The 16,089-nt window shown below is 43.8% G+C and overlaps 1 protein-coding gene across 2 annotated transcripts in view; it reads left to right on the top strand.

Moving 5' to 3' along the window:
* LOC146830894 (fibrocystin-L-like) overlaps positions 1–16,089 on the top strand; it is a 1,907,335-nt gene that overhangs the window by 1,161,584 nt on the left and 729,662 nt on the right. The gene's annotated exons all lie outside the window — the stretch shown is intronic.

Here is a 16,089-nt window from a genome sequence, read left to right as displayed (position 1 = left end):
GCTGGTAGATGTACGAAAAGTATAAAGAGCAAATTTATATTTGAAAAGAAATAATAAATGGTATGAATCAATTTATATGGATGAAGATGAAGAAGTTTTACTAGCAGACACAGGAATACCAACTGGGCAAATTGAAAAAGTGGATAAGTCAAAAGAAGAAGACATTTATGAACATTTCAGCACTTCATTCTAAAGAAGTTATGGGAAACACTATTGATCTGTTTCAGATGAAAAAAGCAAAAGGAACTCCTGTGAGTGTATGGGAGGAGAGCTTGGAAGCTCGTTGTTTTCCCCAGCTGTTTCCTACAGGAAAAGGTGGATGATATGATGAACGTCCAGTACAGATTCCTGCTTCTGAGTATCAGACTACAAGATTATATGCAGAAGATCCAAGATTTCGTCAAAGTATTCCTGATTTGTTCCATCTTTTATTTGAAAGTGACTTTTCTGCACTATCTTATGCAGTAAATCACATTTTAAAAACTGGAGTACATCTACATAATGTGTCTGCAAAGGATTTTCTGAACAAAGTGGAACAGCGAGATGATCATTTGGAATCTCAATTGATTAATCTAATGGCTTGTCAGCGTGGGACTAATGAATATTGGTACCGACGCCATGGAGAATTGAAATGTATGTTACGGAATTTAGGAACTCTTACATGGTTCCTTACCCTAAGCTGTGCTGAGTACGCTTGGGATGATTTACTGGATTTTCTTCGAGAGGCAAATTCAAATATTGAAAACATCCAATCCAAGACAGCAGGAGAATTGTGCTCATTGGATCCGGTTAATGTTTGCAGATATTTCACTCATAGATTTGAGGCTATGATGTCCTTCATCTGCAGTAAAAAAAATCCACCTCTTGGAGAAGTTGTGGATTTCTTTTGGAGAAAAGAGTACCAAGCAAGAGGTGCTCCTCATATTCATATGCTGTTGTGGATGAAGGATTCCCCAAAATTTGGAACAGATTCTGATGATGCAGTTTTATCTTTCATTGAAGGATATGCAACTTGTGCTATACCTAAAAGCACAGAAGAAAAAAACTTAAAATAGCAAGTTTTACGTTTCCAAAGTCATTGGTGTGGAATATACTGTCGACGAAAGTAAAAGAGTAAAGATAAATTCTACACAAAATGTCGATTTGGATTTCCACGACCTGTTCTTTCAAAAGGAAGAGTAAACAGTTTTATTTCAGCTGTGCGACATACTATTACAAGAAAATCGCCTAAAAATACCTACAACCTAAGAAGAAAAGAAGAGTCAAAATATATAAATGACTACAACCCAGTCATTTTATCCATGTGGAATGCTAACATGGATATTCAGTATGTAGCTGACAATTCTATTGCTGTTGCTCGGTATGTCACATCTTACATCACTAAATCTGAGAAAACGGAATTGAAAGAAATGTGGGAAGAGATTTCTCACAAGAAGACGGTCAGTAAAAAGCTATACAGTTTCAGTTTAAAGATGCTATCGCATCGAGAAATTGGGTCATACGGATGCTCAGATAGGTTATCATCTGCAAGTCTGTACTCCAAATCCAGAAGAATAATTTGGGTAAGTTTAGGACTTGCAGGAATGCGAAATTGGGTATTGAAATCTATTCGAGATATTGAATATTTAGCAGAGTACGAACCAGAAAGTACAGACATTTTAAGAACAAACATGTTGGACACATATTACCCAAAGAGAAGTCATCATCCTGAGAACATGTGTCTCTATGAAGTGCTGCAGAACTAAATTTTTATACGGAATACCACAGAAGACATCAACAATGGAAAATATAAAGTCATTGGTGAGGAAGGATGTTTGGTAAAACAAACAAAAGGAAGTTTGATTAATCACAGAAAGCTGAGTTGCAACACTACTGACAAGAAGGAATTTTACTACTTAGCACTTTTACAGTTGTTTAAACCATGGCGTTCAGAGGATGAATTACTTGGACATTTTCAAAGCTATGAAGATTCCTTTAATGCATGCAAAGATACCATAGAATGCAGTACTTTCACAACTTATGTACAAATGTTAAATGAAGAAATTGAACAAGAAGCAACAATTGCAGCTGAAGTAGCTAGAGACAGTCAAAGTTCTGGGACGCTCAGTCAAGATCCTCTAGGACAACTAATCGTAGAAAATGAAGCTGCAATAGCCATGACTGAAGTGGAAACAGCTATGAATCGAGCTCAGGAAGATTTAATAAACTTACCAAATTTGGAACAACAACTGAATGATGAACAACAACAAATTTATGAGGAAGTCACAAAACAAATTGATCATGGATTACTACATGAAAATAAAGAGTGCTCATGCACATCATTTGAACCAATCAGAATGTATGTGAGTGGACAAGCTGGAACTGGAAAAAGTTTCTTAATTAAAGTAATTAGAAGCTACCTACAGAAAAAAACTGATTCAACTTTGTCTTGTGTTGTTACTGCATCAACTGGGTTAGCAGCATATAACATAAAAGGAATTACCCTCCATTGTTTGCTAATGTTACCAGTAGAGCATGAGAACAAAATACAATACCACAAGCTAACAGGAGAAGCATGTTTTGAAGTTTCAAGAGTATTGAAAAAAATGAAAGTTCTCATTATTGATGAGGTAAGCATGGTATCAAACTTAATGCTTGCCTTTGTGCATTTAAGAATGCAGCAAATTCTAAAGACAAACTATGACGTGCTATTTGGAGGAAAACATGTTATAGTTTTTGGGGATCTACTGCAGCTCACTCCAGTTAAAGGACAACCAGTATTTCATACTCTTACACATGAAGACACGTAAAAGTCGTTAGGAAGTATAGGTAATGTGAATATTTGGACATACTTTGAGTACAAAGAACTCATTACCAATATGCGGCAAGCAAATGATGATGATTATGCAAGTATTCTCAAAGATATCAGAATTGGACTACTCACAGAACATGGCAGAAAAGCTTTATAGAGTCGATTGTTATGTAATTTGTTTTCAACAGAACAAATACTTCCAGAGAAAATATACAAGAAAATTGCAGAAAAAAATACTGTAATCTGCTTAATGCCAACACTATATGAATGCTCTATATTCAATCAAGAACTTTTGAAATTGGAAAATGAAGAGATTATAAAACTGGAAGCTGTGGATAAAATACAGCATGAAGGAATAACTATTATATTGACAAGCAAATTGACAACTAAATTGGATTCTCTAGAGAAAAACATATCGAAAACAGCTGGTTTAGAAAAGAATCTTTATGTATGTATGAACTGTCGAGTAATTTTAAGACGTAATTTGGATGTAGAAAAAGGTTTAGTGAATGGAGCTATGGGTAAAGTTGTGGGTTTTGTTAATTACCAGAAAAAAGATGGAATTGAATTTTTAAAAATAAAATTTGATCAGATTGAAGAAGTTAAAGACATTAGTCGTTGTTCAGTTCGTTTCTTGCTTGTGAAAGACTTATATGTACGTAGGAAGCAGGTTCCGTTTTCTCTAGCATATGCTGTATCTATTCATAAATCTCAAGGATTAACTGTAGATAGTGCTTTTGTAAACATTGGATCTAGTGTGTTTAAAGAAGGTATGGCATATGTTGCTTTGTCACACGTAAAAAAAATATCTGGTTTATTCATGATAGACTTTGATGAGTCAAAAGTTAGTGCTGATGCAAACTGTGTAAAGGAGTATAATAGATTAAGAAGAAGCTATGCTCCGCATTTAGGTCAGTATCCTGTGTTTGAAAAACGTGTTGTTTGTCGGAAAAGGAGAATTGAGAATATCTGTAATGAGGATGTACAGAAGAGTTAACAAATAGAGACTGATGTGATTGCAAGCAAAAAGAAAAAGGACAATGCTGAAGAGGTTGTTGGTTGTCATTTTGAAAATAGCTCTGGTGTCAACTGCTACGCTAATGTAGTGCTGAATGTTCTATTTTATCTTGAAAGTTTGAAAGAGCAGATAATACTAAATCATGAAAAAAGATTCTGTTCTCTGCTGAGTTTCCTTTATGAGAAGCTGAGTAATGATAAAACTAAAATAGAAAGTGCTTCTGATGTTAGAAATCTTTTAGATGTATGTTCTGGATGTACACAGTTTACTGAACATGTCCAGCAAGATGCACAGGAATTCTTAATGTATATGCTTATGGTACTGGAAGATGAAGGGGTAGAAATAGAAAATATGTTTGGTCTCTCTTATAAATGGGAACATAGTTGTGAAAACTGAACACATGCAGCTCTAATGTTGATTCTGAAAGGTTCATATATTTAACATTACCAGAGAGTAAATCAGTGACTTTTAGTACATTAGTTAAAGATGCAAATCACAACATGGAATGTTCTCAATGTAAATCAGAAATGTTATCAACGTTATTTTTAAAGAATTATGGACAGTATGTATTTTAATGATGCAACGTTGTAGAGCTGATGGAACAAAATTGGACACTTTAATAAAGAAGTTTACAGGAAATCAATTGTATAACTTCTGGTCATTACACAGTTTATCTAAAATGTGAAAAATGCTGGACACTGTGTAATGATTCACAATTGATTTTCAAGCAACGTTTACCTGTATAATTACCAAATTCCTACTTAATTTTTCTAAAACCAAAATTTTAGATACAAATTGCAGCATCTGGAGAAACCATTATTTCGATTTTATTGGATTACCATTGGATATTTCACCAAAAAAGAATGTAAAAATTACCATTTGGCCTCATGGAAAGGTAACTGTTTCTATTGTGGACTTCTTTGACAGATATTATTTTGGTGTATGTGCTTCAGCAACAAGATTTACTTACAATATTTATTGCAAATAGTTATTGTTCTTGGAAGATATTTTTAATATATATGTTACATTTCTATCAAGGTATGTTTTACTGAGGATAGATTCAGGGCTTTTTTTAAACAATCTTTCAGATTGTTAATTTTTTTGCCCGCTGTTAAGTGATGAATGCAATTGATATCACTATTTTCAGTGAAATTCAATATATTCTGAAAACAGCAAAAAAAGGGCAAAAAATTACTTTGTTAAATATGAAAATATGTGTACTGTATTCTAAAATGTATTGTTAAATATAAATACTTTTTTTCTTTTTTTTCAGATCGAGAAACAAAATTTAGGAAATGTAATCCTTTTTTCTAGCAATTAAAAAAAAACGTATATTTCTAATTAAGTAATTGTTTGGTCAGGTAAGTTTAAAATATCTGTATTTCTCATCCCTTCACTTTCATGCTCCCTTTTCTTCACTTCTACTCACTCTGCTTTTCTCATTCCCCTTCCCTCTCTTTTCTTCCTCTACTGCTCTTTCGTAACTCCCTCACTCCTTCTCTACTACTCCCCTAGGTTTACTGCCTCCATCACTATTTTTTCAACCATGTTTCTCTCCCTGTTTCCATATGTCTCAGTCATTCTAACTGCCTTACTCCTTCTCAGTTCCTTGCTCTCTGTCTCTGTCTCTCTCCCTTTTTCTGTCTTACCCTTAATTTCCTTAACATCTCTGTTTCTACCACTTCTCCTCTCTCCATCACTCATTTTCCATCTATGTTAATTTTTTAACCTTCTCCGTCATTCTCCTTTCCTCACCTTCCCTAACTGTCACTATCCTTTACTCATAGTCACTCCTATTCTCCTACTTCACTTCCTTCTGTCTGTATCTCACACCCCTTCATCTTTTCGCATTCTTTCCTTCACTCTCCCTCACTCTCCTTTGCCCATTGAAATCCTGACTCCCTTTCTCTCACTCCAGTTTCCTAAATCCTTCCATCCCCTCACTCCCCATCTCTCACTTTCCCTTACCCCCTTTTCTAATCCTCATACCCCTTATCTCACCATCACTCATCACTCCACTTCTCTTACTTTCAATCCCTTTACCCTGCTGTACTTCATCCGCTTTATCTATTTCTCCCTTTTCCTATCTCCATCCCTTACTCCCCTTTTCTCACTCCCCCTCCATCACTCTCCATTACTCACTGCCATTCCCTTACTCATTCACTCTTCTTACCTGTATCCTCTACCCTTAGTCCTTTTGTTGCAGTCAGTCTTTCACTTCCCTTTCATGACTGATCATACTTTCCTTTTCTCACTCATTCTGTCTGTCCTTTCCTCCTCTTCACTCAGTCATTTCAATCATTTCAATCATTCTTGTATACACTACACTTTCATTCAATCAAAATAAAAAACAGTATATTAAGAATATACCTCTTTTGTGAAGTGAAGTGAAGTGAGTTCTTAAAAGAACTGTTTTTTTGTCTTTTTTTTGTTTTATATATTTTTTTTTAGTTTTCAAACAATTGTTTATTTTTTGGGGGATTTTTTTACAGCACCAAAACAAAACTGGGAATAAAAAAACTGCTCAACAGGAACAAAAAAAATAAATAAAAAATTATGACCTGGAGCATGTGTGCTGCTGTATACGGTTTTCAATTAAATTTATGCTACTCTCTCCGTAGCAAATTACCTCATTGCACATATTGCAATGAATGTGCACTTTTTGGAACAGGGGCCGGATGTCAAGAGGCCTGGTGCATGGTGAATCTGCAGCCGCAGATGATGTGCTCGGCTGAGAAGGTCCAGGTGGAGGGTTCTCCCTTAGGGCTCTTGTGGTTTCACGAGCAAACCGAATTGGATGCATTGATTTAAAATGCCTGAGCATGCAATGAATGCTGAAGGAGTATTTTTTGGCCGGATTCCCTCTAGACAGGACACTTCCGTAAATTGTACAAGTGACCTTTGACGCATTCACTTTTTTTTGCCCGTCTGGAAAAGTGAAATAATTCCAAATGAAAGAGTGTTTCTGTTTGCTCTTTCTTGGTGGTTCTTGAAAGGTCTCCTCACTGTCTGAAGATGACTGGTGTTCTGCCATTTCACTGGAGTAGCTCTTCAGCAACCTTCTCTCAGGAAATTAGTAGAAAAAGTGAGGGTAGTGGGTGTGGTGTTTGAAGATTCTGAAACAGAAACTAATATGAACCAATGAAAAGTTTTGTTTTGTAATCACATGACTTGCCGTGCGCGCACCATGCGCGCACTGTACGCGTACCGTACACGCACGGAGCAGGTACGGAGCACGCACGCATGCGCACTCGGAGCACGCTTGCATGCGCACTCGGAGCACACCGGTATGCGCACCGTACGCGCACGGTGCATGCACGCATCCGCATACGGAGCACATGCGTAGGGAGCACGCGCGCATGCGCATATGGAGCACGCGCGCACGGAGCACGCACAACGTACGCATGCGCACTCGGAGCACGCAGGTGCGCGCACCGTACGCGCACAGTGCACGCATGCATGCGCGTACGAAGCACGCGCGTAGGGAGCACGCACGCATGCGCGTACGGAGCACGCGCGCATGGAGCATGCTTGACATACGCATGCGCACATGGAGCGCATACGGTGCGCGCACTGTGCGCGCACGGTCAAAAACCCTTAAAAAAAAAATCAAGTGTTTATTAGTTTATAGAAAATATTAACTATGCTGTTCAACTTTATCCAAATTTAAAAGAAAAAGAGCTGAGCCATTCAATATTACAGGGTACAGTCAATCTATAACTATATACATGGGTAGTTTATTGTAAAATAATTATATAAAAAATATAAAAATACATACATAAATTAGCATTTAAAAAACCTTACATTTTCACTAAAAAAACATAGGTTTCACACACGTTATAGTTAGGAATTAGCATTTAAAAACCTTTGAAATTCACTGAAAAAACCATAGGTTTCCCACACGTTATAGTTACGAATTAGCATTTAAAAAACCTTGGAAATTCACTAAAAAAACCAAAGGTTTCACAACGTTATAGTTAGCAATTAGCATTTAAAAAGCCTTTGAAATTCACTGAAAAAACCATAGGTTTCACACATGTTATAGTTAGCTGGACATTTCACTCGTAAAAAACCCAATGAAATTCCCCCCTTATAGTTAGTTCAGCTAACTATAACTCACGCGATACATTTTACCAGGCCGCTTCTGTGGGTGGCACAACCAGTGCTGCAAGCCCACCTGCAGCATTTGTATTTACAAGCCCTGGGCACCCCTGGTGCACTTTACTGGGGTCTGACAGTAAACCAAATAAGCCAATCATGGAATCCAACCAACATATACATTTTAAATAGGGAGCACTTGCACTGTGGCACTGGTTGGCAGTGGCACAGTACTCTGAGCGGCCAACACCATAAAAACACAAGAGGCACAGCGACAAAAAGTGGAAGGGAGACTCATGTCAAGGTGCCAGGTCTAACACGTGTCCCCTCCAGCTGAAAGGTGGGGAGAACTACCCTACCCCAGGGAGTTCTTCATCACTAAGGCGGAAAAATCTGGACAGACCGTCAGCATTGGCGTGATCTGTACCAGGGCGATGTTCCACCATGAAATCCATACCCTGTAGGGAAATGGACCACCTCAACAGCTTTGGATTCTCACCCCTCATAAGCATCAACCATCTGAGGGGCCTGTGGTCTGTCTGAACCCGGAAGTGAGACCCAAACAGGTATGGTCTTAGCTTCTTCAGCGCCCAGACCACAGCAAATGCCTCACGCTCAATAGCACTCCATCTCTGTTCCCGTGGTAGTAACCTCCTGCTAATAAAGGCTACCGGTTGATCTAGGCCCTCCTCATTAATCTGTGAAAGAACAGCCCCCACACCATGCTCTGAAGCGTCTGTCTGGACGATAAACTCTTTGGAGAAGTTGGGAGCCAAAACCACGGGCGCTGTGCACATAGCAGCTTTCAGGGCCGCAAAAGATTTCTGACAGGTGTCAGTCCAAATCACGTTCCTGGGCTGCTTCCTTGAAGTCAGCGCTGTCAAGGGGGCAACAATGTTGCCATACCCCTTGACAAACCTCCTGTAGTACCCGGTGAGACCTAAGAAGGCTCTCACCTCTGTCTGGGTTTTGGGCAACTCCCAATTCAGGATGGTTTCTATCTTGGGTTGAAGGGGTGCCACCTGGCCACTCCCAACTTGGTGCCCCAAGTACACCACTGAACCCTGCCCGATCTGGCACTTACTCGCCTTGATCGTGAGGCCTGCCCTCCGCAGCGCCATCAACACTTCCCAGAGGTGGCGCAGGTGTTCCTCCCACGTGGAGCTGAACACTGCGATGTCATCCAGGTAAGCTGCACTGAACGAATCCAGCCCAACCAACACCTGGTTGACCAACCTCTGGAAGGTGGCAGGGGCATTTTTCATCCCAAAGGGCATAACCCGGAACTGGTAATGCCCATCAGGGGTGGAAAATGCTGAGCTCTCTTTGGCCCCATCGGTCAAGGCGATCTGCCAGTACCCAGACGTTAAATCAAACGTGCTGAGGTAGTTGGCAGCCCCTAGCCGATCTATGAGCTCATCATCTCTGGGGATGGGGTGTGCGTCAGTCCTGGTGACCGAATTGAGTCCTCTGTAGTCCAAACAGAACCGGAGTTCGGGTGTGGCTCCCGGCGCTGCAGCCTTCGGGACCAAGACCACTGGGCTGGCCCAAGGACTGCTGGAAGACTCAATTACCCCGAGTGCAAACATCTTGGAGACCTCCTCCTTGATGTAGGCCCTCACCCTGTCAGTCACCCTGTAGGCCTTGTGCCTCACAGGTGTACTATCCCCAGTGTCCACATCATGGACGCACCAATCAGTGACTCCGGGAACCAGGGTAAACAGATCGGAGAATTGTCCCAGCAGCTGGCGACAATCATTCTGTTGCTCAGGGGTCAGGGCGGGAGATAGGATGACACCATCCACTGACCCATCTTGCTCCTTGGCTGACAGGAGGTCAGGAAGAGGTTCGGTCTCCTCCTCCATCCCAGCATCTGTCACTAAGAGCATGCCCACTTGGGACCTCTCCAAGTGGGGCTTGAGGCGGTTGACATATAGGACCCTTAAGGGGTTCCTAGGAGACTTCAGGTCCACCACGTAGGTAACAGGACTCTTGCGCTCCACAACCTCAAAGGGACCGGTCCACTTATCCTGGAGCGCACACGGCTTCACGGGGGCCAAGACCCACACCTTCTGTCCAGGCTGAAGCTCTACCAGAGTGGCATTCTGGTCGTACCACCGCTTCATCTCCTCCTGGCTGGCTTCCAGATTTGCCTCAGCAAGTTGCCTGCCTCGCCTAGTCTGATTCCTGAAGGCCAGCATGTAACTATATACATTCTGGGGAGGTTTCCTGGGAGATTGCTCCCAGCCTTCCTTGACCAGACTTAGAGGTCCTCTCACAGGGTGGCCGTACAGGAGCTCAAAGGGGCTGAACCCTAGAGACTTCTGTGGCACCTCACGGTAAGCAAAGAGAAGGCATGGTAAGAGGATGTCCCACTTACTCCTCATGGGTCCTTCTAGGCCCATTATCATGCCTTTGAGGGTTCGGTTGAATCTCTCAACCAACCCGTTTCCTTGGGGGTGGTAAGGTGTGGTGAACTTGTAGGTTACACCACACTCTTGCCAAAGGGATTTCATGTATTTGTACATGAAATTGGTACCCCGGTCAGACACCACCTCTAGAGGGAATCTCACTCTGGAGAAAATTCCCATCAGTGCACGTCCCACCACGGGGGCCGTCACTGTCCTCAGAGGGATGGCTTCCAGGTACCGAGTGGCATGGTCCACCAGGACCAGGATGAACCTATTGCCCATCACTGTCCTGGGGTCCAGTGGCCCTACAATGTCAATCCCCACTCGCTGGAATGGGGTACCGACCACAGGGAATGGCTGGAGTGGAGCCTTCTGCTTCCTTCCACTCTTTCCACTTGCCTGGCAAGTCTGGCATGTCCTGCAGTGATTGTCTGAACTCCTGCGCATTTGAGGCCAATAAAAGTGGGTGACAAGCCTTTCAAAGGTCTTGTCCTGCCGAAAATGCCCTGCCAATGGTACATTGTGAGCCAGCCCCAGTAGGAAGGCTCTGAAGTCCTGGGGTACCACCAGCGCACGGGCTGACCCAGGCTCAGCAACCTTAGGCTCTTTATATAGGAGGTCATTCTCCCAGTAAATGAAATGTGACCCAGACTGATCACCTGCGGCCTGGTCTCCAGCCTGCTGCCGCATACCTACAAGAGAAGGGCATTCCTTCTGCGCCTTACAAAAGTCCTCCCTGGTGGGACCCCCTTCCTGCTGCCAATGGGTCAGCTCAGGCAGGTCTCCCAGTTCTGCTATCTGCTCCCCTGTAGGTTCCAGGGCATCCCCCTCAAGGTCTGCTCCCTCCTGGACCGTGGGAACTTCAAGAGCCGGTTTCCTGCGCCCCCATCCTCCTTCTCTTTAAGGCCGGTCGATGGGCCTCCCTCTCAGGCTCCAGGACCTCTTGAGTACCTCTACTCGCTGCCATGGACCGTGTGGTGACACACGCCCAATCTGGCATACCCAACATCTCCAGGTGAGCACTCCGCTCCACCTTAGCCCAAGGTGAGCTCTCCAAGTCGTTCCCTAACAGACAGTCTACAGGCATGGCGGGCCTCACAGCTACCTGAAGAGTACCAGAGACCCCCCCCCACTCAAAGGGAACCTGAGCCACCTTGCAGTGACTCTCTGTGTTGTCAGCGACAACAACGGGATAGAATGTTCCTGGGACAACCTGCTCTTGAGACACCAGGTGACACTTGACAGCTGTCACACTGGCTCCTGTATCTCTCTGAGCTTCCACTCTATGGCCATTTATGGTCACCCACTGCCTGTACTTCTTAGTGTTCTCAGACAGTTGGGTTTGGGGGACCACTTCATAGTCTCCTAATGAGAGAAGGGACATCTCTGTGGGACCCCACTCACCTTGGACACCCATCTCCTCCCCCAGGGCTACACTAGTCACCTGCCGGGATGGAGCACCACTGGGTGCTGGTTTACCAAACAATGGACATTTCACATCAGAGGCAAAATGCCCCATGTTACCACACTTGTAACATTTGAGGGGCCCCTTCTGAACAGGAGGACCTGTCGGGGCCCCGGTCGGTTTCTGGGGAGGGGGAGGCTGAGAACCTTTCCCTTGGTTCCCTTGGGGATTACTTTGGGGCCGTCTTGGGAACTCCCTCTGTTTACCCTTGTCCCCCCCTCTCTTCTGCTGGGGACCCTGCCCACCTTTGGCGGCATCTCCCACGTGACCCTTGTGGACCCTGGTACTGACCCAGCGGTCCGCCTCCTCAGCAAACTTCCTAGGGTTAGTCAGCCTACTATCAATCAGGTGCTGGCGTAGCTCAGGAAAACAATTACTGGACAAGTTCTCCCATGCCATTAAATCAAGAAGCCCTTGAAAATCATTAACTTTGCTACCCTTCACGCAACCATCCAGTGCTCTGCAAAAAAAAGTCACATACTCAACATACGCACTGTTTGGAATCTTGGTGCAACCCCTGAACCTTTGCCTATACAACTCAGGGGACAACCCATACCTAGACATCAAAGCAGCCTTCATATGGGGATAGGAATTATAATCATCTGAAGGGAAATCTAGCAGTGTATCCCGCCCCTCACTAAGGAACTGTCTCCACAACCCAGCTCCCCAATCTTTCTCAGGGACCCGGTGGGAAGACATGGCTACCTCATAGGCCTTGAACCACTGCCCTATGTCATCATTCTTGAAGAATTCCTTAACCACAGCCTTGGGTACATACACCCTTGATTCTGTCTGCACTTACGGTGTACTGCCACCAGAGGGAGTAGATTCTAAACTCTTAGCTTTCAGATCTTATTCCCTCAGCTTCATTTCATGCTCCATTTGTATTCTTCTCTCTTCCAGAGCCAGCTTTTTGCTCTCTAGCTCCAGCTGCCCATTTAACTTGAGCTTTGCCATTTCCATCTCGTGCATCCTACCCTCTCTTCTATCTGCCAGCTCCTCTGGAGATATACTTTTACTAGACACACTGCTACCGGCAGGGGAAGGGGTTCTCCTTCCTCTTGAGCCTACTGGCCCATCCAGCTGCTCATCTACCTTATCATCATCAGTGGCATTCCTTGCTTCTACCCAGGCCCTCAGCGCCTTGTAGAGCTGTGCCTTGCTTTTACATCCACTTGTAGAAACATTAAACTTCTTGCAAAAGAATTTCAGCTGTGATACCTTGTAGCTGTTTCTCTTCTTCCCATTCAAATTCTGTGTTGACAGAGACTATGAATGCTGCTTTCTCCACCATGGTAAAGCTTGGCAGTGCTCAAAAAGAGACAGTCCCAAAAAGAAATCTACCAACAAGTATTGGTTGCGTTAAGGTCTGCACTCACTAAGTAGTGCTCACCAATTACTGTACATGAGTCACAAATGCAAGTCCAGAATCCTCACCGCTGACCACCAATGTTAGAATCCGGGTTCTCTGGTTGGCACAGGTAGGTACTTGTGACAAGCAGGGAACCTTTCCTCTAGTCAGGGTAAGGGGTTACACTCCTAAAATAACCCCTGCTCACCCTCTAGGTACCTTGGCGCGAGCAGACAAGGCTTATCTCAGAGCGTTATAGGTTAAGCATTTGTGAACACATACAGTAACCAAGTGACAACACTACAAATGGACACCACACAGGTTTTTATATTAAAAATAAGGATTCTTTATATAGAGTTACCACAAGGCCATTAAACGTCAAAAATACACAATACTGTTACTTTAGATGGTAGAAGTTTGCTTAGTTCTCTTAAGTTCTTAAATGCGACACTTTAAGTCAATGTACCTTAGATGCGACATGCAGGGAAACGAAAGTGTTGCAACGATGCTGATGCGATGAAGTTCTTGGTGCAAAAGAAATAAAGACGGGATCTTCCAGATGCGTTACGCTTCTCCGATGTTGCGAGAAGACTCGACTCGATGCGTCAGCTACAGCGGCGTCACCCTTGACGAGATGCGACGACAGTGGCATTGGCAGCGGCACTCTTCTCCGACGTTTGCGAGACGCTTCCGCTCGATGTGATGCTGCAGCGGCGACACCCTTTTACGTGATGCGACGACAGCGGCTCCGACGGCGGCACGCTTCTCAGTGGATGCGAGGCGCTTTTCTTGATGCGGTGCAATGCAACAACTACGATGGCTGCGATGGCGACACGCTTCTTCCTCGATGCGAGACTCTTCTCTTGATGCGGTGCAATGCGTCAGCTATGATGGCTGCGAAGGCGACACGCTTCTTCGGCGTTGCGAGACACTTCCGGACTGATGTGAGACGCTTCCGCTCGATGCGATGCTGCAGCGGCGACACTCTCTGCCAGATGCGATGGCAACAGCTCCGACGGCGGCACGCTTCTCCTCCTTGCGTCGCGCTCCCAGCGACACGCAGTCCCTCAGAAGGCCCAACAACAGCAGCAGGCACTTCCAAAGAACTCTGGGGAGCTGGGGGTGAAGTCCACTGGTCCTGGGACTTCGTTCAGGGGGCAAGCTCAGCACAAGCCCTTGGAGATCTTTTAAGCACAAGTTGAAATAAAGTCTTTGTAGTCTTTCTCCTCTCCTTTCAGCAGCAAGGCAACCACTGCAGGCCAATCCCCCAGGTCAGGGACAGTACTCCTCCTTACAGCTTTCCCAGTTCCTTCTCCTCAGGCAGAGGTTCTTCTTGTCAAGCAGGATCTAATTGCTTGTGAGCAGGGTCCCAATACTTATACCCCTAATTCCTTTGTTCCTCTGGGGTAGAGGGGCCTTTGCCCAGTCCAAACCAGTTCTTGAGCACTCTGTTGACATGACTCTGCCTTTCTATTCAGGATGCAGGGCAGAGACATCAGCCGCTCCACAGGAGGTGGAGCCAGAATTGTGGTGGCAGAGCACAGCCCTATTCAGAGTCCAGATGTACTCCTCCCACCCATCTGGCTGTCAATCTCTCTATTCACCACCAGGCTACCTAGCCCTGCCCCTCTGGGTTTCCCCAGCCCTGTCACTCACACAAACCAGACAGGCAGATACACATCATAGCAGAGGCGGGCTGAAATGGTCAGGCAAGCAAATACCAACTTTCTAAAAGTGGTATTTGCAAACACAGAATATTAAAATAAAGTTTACTAAAAGATGTATTTTATTATTCTGAGTTCAGATATACTAAACTCGAATTTCTACCATGTTCCCTGGGTCTGTTAGGATCATAGAATGTAACAATTCTGACAGCCCATTCTGGCCTATGGAGAACAATAGTGAAAAACGAAAATGGCTGTAATTCACTATTAGGACATGCCACACACATCAGGGCTTGTCCTACCTTATGCTTACAATGCACCTTGCCCTTGGGCCTACCATAGGGGTGACTAATATGAAGTTAAGGGAAGGTTTAGGGACTGGGAAGTGGGTGCATTTGCCCAGTCAGCATGACAGTACCAGACTGCACGCAGGTTCTGCAATGGCAGACCTTAGATACATTTTACCAGGCCGCTTCTGTGGGTGGCACAACCAGTGCTGCAAGCCCACCAGCAGCATTTGTATTTACAAGCCCTGGGCACCCCTGGTGCACTTTACTGGGGTCTGACAGTAAACCAAATAAGCCAATCATGGAATCCAACCAACATATACACTTGCACTGTGGCACTGGTTGGCAGTGGCACAGTGCTCTGAGCGGCCAACACCATAAAAACACATGAGGCACAGCGACAAAAAGTGGAAGGGAGACTCACGCCAAGGTGCCAGGTCTAACATGTATGTATATATATATATATATATATATATCATGATTGTCCCGTAACATTGTCAACTCGCGAGTCATAACCGAATGAAATATGAAATTCTTCAATATTATCATGACTGACATTCAGATTATACCTGAATTTAGGTTCTAGACCACTTTGGCAGGTTGTGTTAGTTGTGAAGCCCAAGGTTTTTAACGTCATCCATACATCCTCATTCAAAACACAATCACTGTTAGTTTCTAGTTCATGAATTGCCAAGATTGAGTCTATATCCTGTAAGGTGCTCTATGGTGCACATCACCATACACACCACACATGATCATCATTTTTGATTCACCAATAACAACCTCCTGTATGGATTGTATGGATAATTGGGACCTTGCCCGACATTAAGTCAATAGTAAAATCACTCTGAAATTATCATTATGCTGCAATAATTATCCGACCTAAAAGGAGGTAGTGTTTTGGCATTTGCCAAAATATTTGAAACACGAATGTAATGTACCAATGCAATCGAATTAATGTATGAATATATGTAAATACTATTTGATAAATTGTAACACGTTCG

The sequence above is a fragment of the Triturus cristatus genome, chromosome 5_1 (assembly GCF_964204655.1).
Source record: "Triturus cristatus chromosome 5_1, aTriCri1.1, whole genome shotgun sequence".
NCBI classification, from domain to species: domain Eukaryota; kingdom Metazoa; phylum Chordata; class Amphibia; order Caudata; family Salamandridae; genus Triturus; species Triturus cristatus.
The sequence above is the reverse complement of the archived record's forward strand: the minus strand, read 5'-3'. Positions and strand labels throughout refer to the sequence as shown.